This window comes from Nicotiana sylvestris, chromosome 2 (assembly GCF_000393655.2).
Source record: "Nicotiana sylvestris chromosome 2, ASM39365v2, whole genome shotgun sequence".
NCBI classification, from domain to species: domain Eukaryota; kingdom Viridiplantae; phylum Streptophyta; class Magnoliopsida; order Solanales; family Solanaceae; genus Nicotiana; species Nicotiana sylvestris.
The window spans coordinates 53,899,376-53,912,733 of NC_091058.1; positions in this window are offsets into that span (position 1 = coordinate 53,899,376).

The following is a 13,358-nucleotide window of genomic DNA, read 5'->3' on the forward strand; positions in this document are numbered from 1 at the left end:
GCTAAGGAATGCATGTCCTTTAACATTTAAACATGGAATTAAAAGTTAAGGACTGCTAGTCCTTAATATTTAAACATGTATTTAAAAGTTAAGGACTGTCAGTCCTTAACATTTGAACCAGAAATTAAAACATACAATTTGAAACTCAAGCTACAGGACTTTGTATACAGAAGAACAGCAACAAAGTGAAGGACATTTTGTCCTTAAGTTTTTTTATTCAATTTGCAAAATGAGGCCAATAGAATCAAAGTTAAGGACATAGTGTTCTTATTTTTTTGAATTCAGTTTCCAAAATGAAGACACTATGTCCGGAATACAGAATTATCATAGGAGGCAATGTCTATAAATTTATCAATCCAGAAATTCAAAAAAAATCAAATTCTTATCTAATATATAATCAAATCAATACAGATCTAAAAAGGTATAACTATAGCGAAATAAAAATCGATAGAAATACATGAAATTACAACTTACTGTTTATCTATGTCGTTTTTTTGGATTAGAATGCTGAATTTTTGAAATCGGGAAGAGAAATGGTGGTTCGTCCTCAGTTGATCGCCGCTGTGGTAATTGCTGATGTTGCTGGCTTCTTCTCTTTGTGTAACTGCTGCTTGTGTTGATAGCGTAGGTATAAATTATACCAGAAGGGTATTTTCGTCCAGTCAGGTATAAACTTTTTAAAGGAGTGGCTAAAATCTAAATATATTGAAAACAGTGACTTTAAAATAAATATCACTGCTTTTAGTGGCTATTTTTGTCGTTCGCCCTAAAATATGCACAGCATAAAATTGTGAAGATAAAAAGCAATTTATTGCATATCTCATATGCCGATAGTGGGTACACCTAAGTCCATTGGGACTTTGGACAAAAAGACCAAATAAAAGTCCCGCGAAACATGACAGCGTTCCCAATTGTAGTTGGATACGAAATTTGACAAACGACCGCCTTTGCTAGTCCAATTTTACCGGGAATGGCAATGTACTTTGACTCAATTTAGGAGATAATTGTACATACCCACATCGAGGAACACCTCTTTTGTATACTCTTTGGCATCTCTATAAATAGAGACATGCTATTCAACTTGTAAGCACAAACAAATTTGGTGTGCCCTGTCACGCCTCCTTTTTCCGCCTCCGCGTGGGGACAATGGAGTTTTTCCAATTAAAGGACAATCGAAACGGGATTTGTTTATTTATTTCAGAGTCGCCACTTGGGAGATTTAGGGTGTCCCAAGTCACCAATTTAATTCCGAATCGAGGAAAAGAATGACTCTGTATTTCAGTCCGCGAACCAGAAATCCGGATAAGGAATTCTGTTAACCCGGGAGAAAGTGTTAGGCATTCCCGAGTTCCGTGGTTCTAGCACGGTCGCTCAACTGTCATATTCGGCTTGTTTATCTGATTTTATACAATTATGAGCTAATGTGCAAGTTTTAACTTTTAACCGCTTTCGTCATTATTATTATATATTTTTTCAAGAATTGCAACATCATGGAAATACATCTCCAACCACGTCACATCAATGCACCCGTGGTTGTTGGCACATTTCAACTCTGTTGAGATTTGGATTTGGGTCACATAAATGTGCACCCGAGTTTTAAGAAAATTAAATTATTAAAAGGCGTGCCTAAAGCGACTAGCGTATCATTTACTTTGGGTAGGGCCGTGAAATTTTGCTAAACGGTCCATCCCGAAGTCTAAGCAATTTTAAAGCAAATATTTACCGAGGGCCCCACAATTTTGTATTTTTATTCGGTGAGGCTCATCTCATTCTTATTTTTTAAAGGAATTTGCAACGTCATGGACATGCATCTCGGATCACGTCACAATCAATGTACCCGTGATTAGAGACACATTTCGACTCCGTTGAGATTTGGATTTGGTCACATAAATGTGCACCCGAGTTTAAGAATGTAATTTAATTAAATCGCGTCTAAAGAGTCTAACGCGTTATTATCTTTGGGGAAGGCAATGAAATTCACTAAACAGTCCATCCCAAATTCTAAGTATTTATTATGACCAATTATTGAGGGCCCCGCAATTTGCATTTTTATTTGGCGAGGCTCGTCTCATTATTTATTTATTTTTTAAAAAAAGATAATCTTAGAATGACTACATTTTTTATTTTTCGTTTTTCTCTAAAATAAATGAAGAAAAATGTCCTACTTTATTTACATACTTTCGGGTTATTATAGTTAAGTTTCGAAAGTGAGTCGTTTAAAGAGTTTACATGGCAGCGCATAGAATGTTCTACATACAGACAGTAAAAGAAAGAAAAGACTACATTAAACTACAACTTCAAATCTTTCTCATTTTTTGCATTCATGTTTCGAGTAGCTTACAAGATGAACCAGTGTATCGTTTGTGTACCTGGTATTGTCAATACAAGAAGAAGAAGGTCAGCAAAGTAGTATGTAACACAGCAACATACAGCAGCAGAAAGCCCAACACAGTAGCTTCAACACCTCAATCCAGAAATCCCAGCAACACGGAGAAAACTAGTAAAAATGGAGAAGAAAAATAGTGCGGAAATCTCTCTTTGTTTTTTCTTTCTAGATTTGAACTCTCTATGGTGTTCTTCCGCTCTCAATATTTCAGAAAATTTGGTTATATCTTTTTTACTCTCTCCAAAATGAATTCTGTCCCTGTATATTCAGTGTATCCAGAATGTATATCGGGTGTATACTTCTCACTCCGCCCCCTCTTTTTTTCTTCTCTCTATCTAGTTTTTCCTCTCTTTTTTTCCACCCTTCTTCCTAAATTTTCTCTTCTATTTATAGCAAAATTTTCGAAATTTTCAGATTTGTTTTTTATTATTTTATTATTTTTTTAATTAAAAGAAATCCCACTTACAAATTGCTTTTATTTTTTTAGAAAAAGAAATCCCACCTTTATTTACTTTTATTTTTAAAATTCCAACTTTAATTACTTTATCTTATTTAAAATCCCACTTTTTATTTTTTTAAAAGAGAATCTCACTTTATTTAACTTTTCTTTAAAAAACAAACCACTATCTTTACTTTTTCTTTTAAAAAATGCTACTTTCAATTAATTTAAATTTTTTAAATTTTCAGATACCTTTATATTTATTTTTTAATTCCAACCTTCTTTTACTTTTAAATTTTTTAAAACTTTTTATTTTTTTTAAATTTTCTACATTCTTTTACTTTTTTAAAAAAAAAACAAAAAAAAAAAGATTTTCACCTATTTTTACTTTTATTTTTTTTATTCAATACTTCCCTTTTTCTTATTTTTTTTAAATCATTCCCGAAATTATTATATATTTTTTTAAAAAATAAAATAAAAAATAAAAAAATAAAAAATAAAATAAAATAAAATATTTTCGGATTTTTTATATATAAAAAAAAACAAAAAATAAAACTATTAATAGTGATAATTCACCTTTTATTTTTTTATTTTTTTTTTGTTTTGTTTTGTGTTGGACAAAAATGAAGAAGGGGTGTTGGGTTAATGGAGCGGACCGGGTCGACCCGGTTTGAAGTGGACGGGTCATGGGGAAAGTTGGGCAATTATTTGGGCCTGTGGTTTGAAATTGAAGAAGTGGCCCAATCCGATTTTTCTTTGTATTTTTGTTCTCTTTTCTTCTTTTATTTTTCTAAAACTAAATTATAAAAGTACTTAAATTATTATTAAGAACTAAATTAAGTTATAAAAGCGCAAATTAACTTCCAATAACAATTAACGCACAATTAAGTAATAATTAAGCATAAAATTGTTCATTTGGACATTAAATGCTAAAAATGCAAACGATGCCTATTTTTGTAAATTTTTATTTTTTTGTAAACAAACTTAATTACTAACAAATTGTAGAATTAAATCCTACATGCAAAATGCGACATATTTTTGTATTTTTTATTAATTTAGCAAATAAACATGCACAGACAAATACAAATAATTATTCAAAATATCACAAAATTGCACACCAAGGAAAATTATTTTATTTTTTGAATTTTTTGGGAGTAATTCTCATATAGGGCAAAAATCACGTGCTTACAGCTGCCCCTCTTTGCCCGAAGACACGAAGGGTTTTCGTGCAAAGATAAAGCGAGCGATTTTTGCCCATCCGAGTACTCCGTGTGAAGCATTTTTTTGAAAAAGATTTGACCGAACCTTTGCTTCAAAGGTTTCCTACATATCCTGGGCTAAACAGGAATCAGGTCAATGTAGTTCGGGAAGTTTTGGTAGCTGGGACTACCGTGGGACTGCAATGTTACTGTTGTTGCATGCTATTACCACTGCTTACCGATCTCCTTGTTACACCATGCTTAAAAGAAAACAAGAAGCTAGGCTAGAGTACAATTTGTTTTTGTTGCCTTGCTTCCTTGTCTGCTTGCATTTCTTCCGGTGCTTTTCTTCTTTTGACACATGTACTTGAGTTTGTATTGTGACCTCTTGTTGCAACCTTCTGTTTCCCGGTGCCGGGGAATTTTATTGTTTCCTGCTGGGGATTCCTATTGTAACCCTCTGTTTTATTGTCCTCTGACTCGATCTTGAAATGTATGCCTCTGTTCTATGGGCGGGTTCCCAACTTCAACACTTGAAATGAAAATACTGAAATGTATTCCTCTGTTATATGGGCGGGCTCCCAACTTCAACACTTGAAATGAAAATACTGAATGTATGCCTCTGTTATCTGGGCGGGCTCCCAATTTCAACGCTTGAAATGTAAAGACTGAAATGTATGCCTCTGTTATCTGGGCGGGCTCCCAAGTTCAACACTTGAAAAATGTATGCCTCTGTTCTATGGGCGGGCTCCCAACTTCAACACTTGAAAAATGTAAAGACTGAAATGTATGTCTCTGTTATCTGGGCAGGCTCCCAACTTCAACTCTTGAAATGTAAAGACTGAAATGTATGCCTCTGTTATCTGGGCAGGCTCCCAACTTCAATGCTTGAAATGTAAAGACTGAAATGTATGCCTCTGTTATCTGGGCGGGCTCCCAACTTCAATGCTTGAAATGTAAAGACTAAAATGTATGCCTCTATTCTATGGGCGGGCTCCCAACTTCAACAACAACTTTAAAAATAAATGTCATTCCTCTCTTCAGGCGGGCTCCTGACTTCAACAACAACTTTGAAAATAAACTACCTTTCCTCTCTTCAGGCGAGCTCCTAACGTCAAACTTGAAAAGTATGTCTCTGTTCTCCAGGCGGACTCCTGATTTCAACAACAACTTAGGAGGAAATGTCTCTCCTATGGGTAAAATAAACTTAGGAGGAAATGCCTCTCTTATGGGTAAGACTAAACTTAGGAGGAAATGCATCTCCTATGGGGTGAAACTAAAAGAAACTTAGGAGGAAATGCATCTCCTATGGGTAAAACTAAACGTAGGAGGAAATGCGTCTCCTATGGGTAAAAACAAACTTAGGAGGAAATGCCTCTCCTATGGGTGAAACTAAACTTAGGAGGAAATGCCTCTCCTATGGGTGAAAACAAACTTAGGAGGAAATGCATCTCCTGTGGGTGAAACTAAAACAAACTTAGGAGGAAATGCATCTCCTATGGGTAAAACTAAACTTAGGAGGAAATGTGTCTCCTATGGGTAAAAGTAAACTTAGGAGGAAATGCATCTCCTATGGGTGAAACTAAACTTAGGAGGAAATGCCTCTCCTATGGGTAAAAATTAAACTTAGGAGGAAATGTCTCTCCTATGGGTGAAACTAAACTTAGGAGGAAATTCCTCTCCTATTGGTTCAACAACAACTTAGGAGGAAATGTCTCTCCGATGGGTAAAAACAAACTTAGGAGGAAATGCATCTCCTATGGGTGAAACTAAAACAAACTTAGGAGGAAATGCATCTCCTATGGGTAAAACTAAACTTAGGAGGAAATGCGTCTCCTATGGGTAAAAGTAAACTTAGGAGGAAATGCATCTCCTATGGGTGAAACTAAACTTAGGAGGAAATGCCTCTCCTATGGGTAAAAATTAAACTTAGGAGGAAATGTCTCTCCTATGGGTGAAACTAAACTTAGGAGGAAATGCCTCTCCTATTGGTTCAACAACAACTTAGGAGGAAATGTCTCTCCTATGGGTAAAAACAAACTTAGGAGGAAATGCATCTCCTATGGGTGAAACTAAAACAAACTTAGGAGGAAATGCATCTCCTATGGGTAAAAACAAACTTAGGAGGAAATGCATCTCCTATGGGTAAAAACAAACTTAGGAGGAAATGCATCTCTTATGGGTAAAAACTAAACTTAGGAGGAAATGTGTCTCCTATGGGTGAACCATTTCCTTCTTCTTGAATTATTTACTTACCTGTGTTGTCTTCCCTCGAAACTGCTGGAGATTATTTTGATGGGGATGACTTTTCCTTTTCTTCCTTACCCACTCAGGGTTGCCCAAAACTTTGTCGAGGATGCTTCTACATCTCGATGAGCCACTGGGGATAACACTGCGAACTGCTGAGTAACCCTGCTAAGGATAACACTGCTGAGGATAAATCTGCTGAGTAAATATGTTATCTTACTCCTTCCAAAATTACTTCCTTTTAAGTAGGATGTTTCATCCTCTGCAAACTGCTTCCTTTTTTTCTCTTTTTTTTCTTTTTTTTTATTCTTTTTTATTCTTTTTTTTTTGTTTTATGCATAGCTTCTTCCTTCGAAGATTAACTCCCTTGAGACTCGTTTTGCCTTTCCCCGAAAGGAACCACTGAGGATACCGATTTTCACCAAACTTGTGTTGGACTCCTCGAAACTGCTGGGGATAACACTGTTGGGGAATTATTTACTTACCTGTTGGGGGATAGAATGTTATCAGCTGGGGATAACGCTGTCGAGGATAACACTGCTGGGGGATTCTGATTCTTTCAGAACTAGTGCTTCACTCTTCGAAAGGCTGTTGGGAATGATACTGGCCTTTTGCTTTTCTGAGCACAAGCTTCATCCCTTTGTTCTGTCTGCTGAGGAACAACTTCCTCCATTGAAACTTATTACGTTGGGGGCAACACTGGTTCAGAGATCACTTCCCTTGTTATCTTTATTTTTCCCCAAATGGGTACCTGACTTCCAGAAAATTTTCTAAATGGAAGGAAAATTTTCTGCCCCAGTTTGATGATACCCCTTGTGGCATGCATTTCTGGCATCAATGCCATTTCCTTTACCTGTTTCAAATCAAACAAAATTTGTTAGTTTTAAAACGTGGTGGTTGGTTGTGATACTCCTACTGGGATGGTTTTCCCTTTCTCCTTCCTTGATGTGTGTTCCACAACTTGTTGGGGATGATATTATTTCCTGGGGATAATCCCTTTCTGTTGAGGATATCCCTCTTCTTTTGTGGCATAGTTCGGAAACTGGCATTTTCCCGACCTTTTAGTCTAGTATGAATTTCCCCAAATCATGCTCACTGTTTTACTTGCTTTGTTCATGGGCCTTGGCCTTGAGGTTTATAACCTTGGTTTTGGCAAGGATATCCCTCTTGACACTCGTCAATCCTTTTGTCAATTCCCTTTTGATGGGATATCTTTTTTTAACACTGGCCTCGCGCTTGTTCCTTGCTGACTATACCATTTGGATGTACTAGTCAGATCTCATCTTGCATGATTGGATAGATGATGGCCTATTTTGAAATCATTTCCCGCTGGTTCTAACCAAACAGACTCTACTGGGGAATTTTCTGTGAAAGGAAAAGATAAAAGGGAACAGAATAAAAGACAAATGAAAAAGATGACTCTGTAACAAAAGAAACTATAAATAAAAACCTATCAAACGCAGACACTGACTCTAATGGTCATGACATGCATATGTGGCCTATCCTCCGTCGTTAATCGTCTTTCAAGACCTTCAATTGGCAATTCCCCATCTGATTCTCAATCTTATTCGACTTGTAATGCCCGAAGGGTTTTCACTATCAAGTCTCTCTCATTTTGGTTTTTCTCTCAGCTTTCATCGCCTTATGGTGTCCGTAAAGATTTTCACCGATAAGACTCTCTCATTTGTATCACTTTCCAGCTGGGGATTTGGAGTGTTGCCGGTATGACTCTCTCTGCTGGAGATTAGAGTCCTTTCTGCTGTGGAACAGAATGTTATGTTCGCCGGTAAGACTCTCATTTGTCTGACTTGACATCTTTTGCAGACTGGTCAGAAGGTCTTTCTTTGGACCGTAATGTGGGTTTTTGGACAGGTTAGAAAAAAGGGTATTAAAGGCTCAAAAACAAAATAAATTTGGGGTTTTAAAATTACAACCTTCGGAACCAATTTTGCTTACCACAAGCTCAACCCTTGACCCAGTTTCTTGCTTAGGGGTTATTTACTTATTTTTTATTATTTTTATTACACCATGTACACTATGACCATTGTGGCCATTATGCACCCTATGACCGAGCCGTGAAGCGCCTACGTATCCTCTTTGAGGAATCAGGTCAAACGTAGTTCCCAATTCCTCTTTTTTCATTTGACTTTCCTTTGTTTTTTTGTTATCAGTTTTATTTTCTTTTCCTTTTTTTCGTTTTTTTTTTATTTTTTTTCTTTACCTTCCAGGCTCGTATTTCCTAGTCGTTGTTATTGATTCCGAATGAGGGGTATGAAAGAAAATAAATAAGGCTCAAAAGGGGTGACGAAGGATAAAGTGTTTAGCTAGCAGAACAAAATGTCTTCGTCATTCCAGTCCTCAAAACATGCCAAGTGCAAACAACACAATTGAACATAGATTTATAGTCTCTTCCGATGGTGCTGGACTTGACAATTATGTTAAACACTTGCTTTTTCATTTGTCATTTCTAAAGCACTACTGGGCGACACTCTCACTCTCATGAACGACCCTCATGCCAATTTGGCGAATCTTGCATTTAATGGTTTTCTTTATGTTTTACTTGCCCCAGTTCCACATGACTCGGGCTTCAAATAATCTCAAACCGTTCTTATTTCCTTTAAATGCTTTGATCACCTTTCCAGGGTTTTATGATTAACTTTTAAGATTAGGCCCAATATGTGCGCATGTCATGTCACGAGAATCGGCGCTGAACAAAATGATAAAAGGATTAAACAAAAAGATGTCTGGAAAAAATAAAAGACCGGCTTTTGTATTAGACTACCGGCGAAATGGTTTGAATAATAAAACAAACAAAACAACCAGAATAAAATCCTAACACAGCCTTGACAAAACTTAAACAAACTGATATGACAAACTGGAAAGATAAGAAGGTTTGACACAAGACAATATTCGGATTACAACCCTAAGAATAATCCGGACAACAGAAATGACAACAAAATAAGCCACCACAAGCTTCTCTCTTGCTAACCAAGGAACGGAGCGTCCTCCCACTTTATCAAAATTGGCATCTTAGCCACTGAGCTTTGCATTAATATTGTCGAGACCATTGCCAACTTCAATATCATCAACCTTAGTCAACAAGTCCCAATAGGATTCGAGTGCTTCTGTTATCAAGCCTGATCCCTGCAAAGTGTGCTTCTGGGTCTTGTATTTCCGGCTTACCACAAACCAACCACCTTAACTTTCTTTGTGATTCAAAGCGAAACAGGTTAGAATGGACTCCGTCGGTCCTCATTATTAATAACATCTTTTTTTTCTCTTTTTTTTGCTTTTTCATTTTTTCTTTCTGTTTTTTTTTTCGATTTTTTTTCATTTTTTCTTTCTGTTTTTTTTCGATTTTTTTTCATTTTTTCTTTTCTTTTCCCTTTTTTTTTCATTTTTTGTTGTGGTCGAATCTTATGGAGATTGCCTACGTATCATGACCCCGCATGAATCAGACATTGCGTAGTTCGGACCAATAAAAGATAACCAAGACTAAACATTTTTTCTTTCAATTTTCATATCAAAACCAAACTGGGTTTCAAAGGTTTGAAAATGACCTACAAACTGGAAAATCAAACAACCCACATATCTTAATCAAAAGATTTACAAACTCCAAAAACAAATGGCTAGCTTCCTTTCTCCGTTTGACGAATGCAACTGAACGGTTATTTTTGCAAACGTGGCCCCTTCAAAATTCCACATGAATTTTGAGGCCGGGGAGGATTATATTATGACACTTTACAAACTTGTCCATTCTTTTACGAAAATAGCCTTTCGACAACTGAAAGATACTCTAAGGCTATTTCGGCAAGAACGATTTAAGAAGCGGCCGAAGCTGGCTCGACTTATTTTTTACAAAAATCCAAACGGTATTCACCTGACCGCTGACTCTTTGTTTTTTTTTCAAACAATAATAAAAACCTAGTGTTGCAAACACGGCCCTTCAGCGCCTCGAGGACGAAGATTTTTAAGGCTGTGAGGGTCAGCTGGACCAAATCTTAAAAAATGACCCGAAGGTGGCTATTTATGCAAAGTCAGCCTTCCGGCGTCCCTTTCGGGAACATTCGGCTATTTATGACAAAACAGCATCACCTAACTTATTTATGACTCTTTTTATCGTTTTTCAATTAGAAAACTCAATATTGCAAGCACGACCTTTCAACGTCTCGGGGATGAAGATTTTTAAGGCTGTGCGGGTCAACTGGACCAAATCTTAAAAAAATGACCCAAAGGTGGTTGTTTATGCAAAGTCAGCCTTCCGGCGTCCCTTTCGGGAACATTCGGCTATTTATGACAAAAGAGCATCACCCGACCTCTTTATGACAGAGTTGAAATTTTGACATGTTTTTTTTAATTTGTTTTTGGCTATTTTAGCAAAAGGTGGGGTTGGACCCGATGAGGGTTGCCTACGTATCTCACATCCGGTGAGAATCAAACCCGCGTAGTTCGGGCAAATTAACCGAACTATTTTAAAACATGACTCTTTTCCATTTTTATTTTTTCCTGGCAAGACAATCTATTTTCCTTTTCTATTTTTGAAAAAGACAAAATAACGATTTTTTTTTCCATTTTCAACAAACAATAAAACAATCTATTTTTCCAAAAAATAAAAGAGTCTTTTTTATATATATTTTTTAGTAAAACAAAATAAAATATTTTCCTTTTTTTTTCAAAATTTCGGCAGAGTTTCGCCAGTAATTGGTCATTGATTTTTTCTAAAATAATCAATTAACTCCCTAACTGATATATTCTTTTTCCCTTTTTTTTTCTTTTTTTTTTCAATTTTCCAACAATTTTCCAACATTCACGAGATTCAGAAACCGGTCAACATGCAAGTTCGAAACAAATATATGTACAGAGCAAGTAGGATGCATCAGAATGGTCTTTTCATTTCAGGTTGCTAGTCCTAGACGGACCCAACCCCTGTGTTGAGTCCCCTAAGTCAAATGTAACGTGATGCAAATAATCGTTCCTACTAGGGATCCGGCATGAGGTTTCGTTATACTAGGTTTATAACCTGGGTATATGTTCTAGACTGTGTACCCGAGCGGACAACTCGAGTCGAGGAGGGGGCAACTTACCGGGAACCAAAAGGCCATCCGGCTTCGTAACTTATCCGTCCTCTTTCTTATTTCAGGTATTGACACTAACAGAATAGGGAGCCTCGACCAGCGAGCTTCTCCCCGGAGGTAAGAAGAGAAGGGTTTCGGCACAGTTTATATACAGTTCAGATAATATCAAAGCGGTAAAAGACAACATTTAGTATGTTATGTCAGAACATGCAATATATATCAGATAATAAAGCCAAATATAACAATTATTCTAAGCTCGAATTCTTGAACCCTGAACTAGTGGTTCTGGGTTATCATCCCCAGCAGAGTCTCCAGAGTTGTCACGCCTCCTTTTTCCGCCTCCGCGTGGGGACAATGGAGTTTTTCCAATTAAAGGACAATCGAAACGGGATTTGTTTATTTATTTCAGAGTCGCCACTTGGGAGATTTATGGTGTCCCAAGTCACCAATTTAATCCCGAATCGAGGAAAAGAATGACTCTGTATTACAGTCCGCGAACCAGAAATCCGGATAAGGAATTCTGTTAACCCGGGAGAAAGTGTTAGGCATTCCCGAGTTCCGTGGTTCTAGCACGGTCGCTCAACTGTCATATTCGGCTTGTTTATCTGATTTTATACAATTATGAGCTAATGTGCAAGTTTTAACTTTTAACCGCTTTCGTCATTATTATTATATATTTTTTCAAGAATTGCAACATCATGGAAATACATCTCCAACCACGTCACATCAATGCACCCGTGGTTGTTGGCACATTTCAACTCTGTTGAGATTTGGATTTGGGTCACATAAATGTGCACCCGAGTTTTAAGAAAATTAAATTATTAAAAGGCGTGCCTAAAGCGACTAGCGTATCATTTACTTTGGGTAGGGCCGTGAAATTTTGCTAAACGGTCCATCCCGAAGTCTAAGCAATTTTAAAGCAAATATTTACCGAGGGCCCCACAATTTTGTATTTTTATTCGGTGAGGCTCATCTCATTCTTATTTTTTAAAGGAATTTGCAACGTCATGGACATGCATCTCGGATCACGTCACAATCAATGTACCCGTGATTAGAGACACATTTCGACTCCGTTGAGATTTGGATTTGGTCACATAAATGTGCACCCGAGTTTAAGAATGTAATTTAATTAAATCGCGTCTAAAGAGTCTAACGCGTTATTATCTTTGGGGAAGGCAATGAAATTCACTAAACAGTCCATCCCAAATTCTAAGTATTTATTATGACCAATTATTGAGGGCCCCGCAATTTGCATTTTTATTTGGCGAGGCTCGTCTCATTATTTATTTATTTTTTAAAAAAAGATAATCTTAGAATGACTACATTTTTTATTTTTCGTTTTTCTCTAAAATAAATGAAGAAAAATGTCCTACTTTATTTACATACTTTCGGGTTATTATAGTTAAGTTTCGAAAGTGAGTCGTTTAAAGAGTTTACATGGCAGCGCATAGAATGTTCTACATACAGACAGTAAAAGAAAGAAAAGACTACATTAAACTACAACTTCAAATCTTTCTCATTTTTTGCATTCATGTTTCGAGTAGCTTACAAGATGAACCAGTGTATCGTTTGTGTACCTGGTATTGTCAATACAAGAAGAAGAAGGTCAGCAAAGTAGTATGTAACACAGCAACATACAGCAGCAGAAAGCCCAACACAGTAGCTTCAACACCTCAATCCAGAAATCCCAGCAACACGGAGAAAACTAGTAAAAATGGAGAAGAAAAATAGTGCGGAAATCTCTCTTTGTTTTTTCTTTCTAGATTTGAACTCTCTATGGTGTTCTTCCGCTCTCAATATTTCAGAAAATTTGGTTATATCTTTTTTACTCTCTCCAAAATGAATTCTGTCTCTGTATATTCTATGTATCCAGAATGTATATCGGGTGTATACTTCTCACTCCGCCCCCTCTTTTTTTCTTCTCTCTATCTAGTTTTTCCTCTCTTTTTTTCCACCCTTCTTCCTAAATTTTCTCTTCTATTTATAGCAAAATTTTCGAAATTTTCAGATTT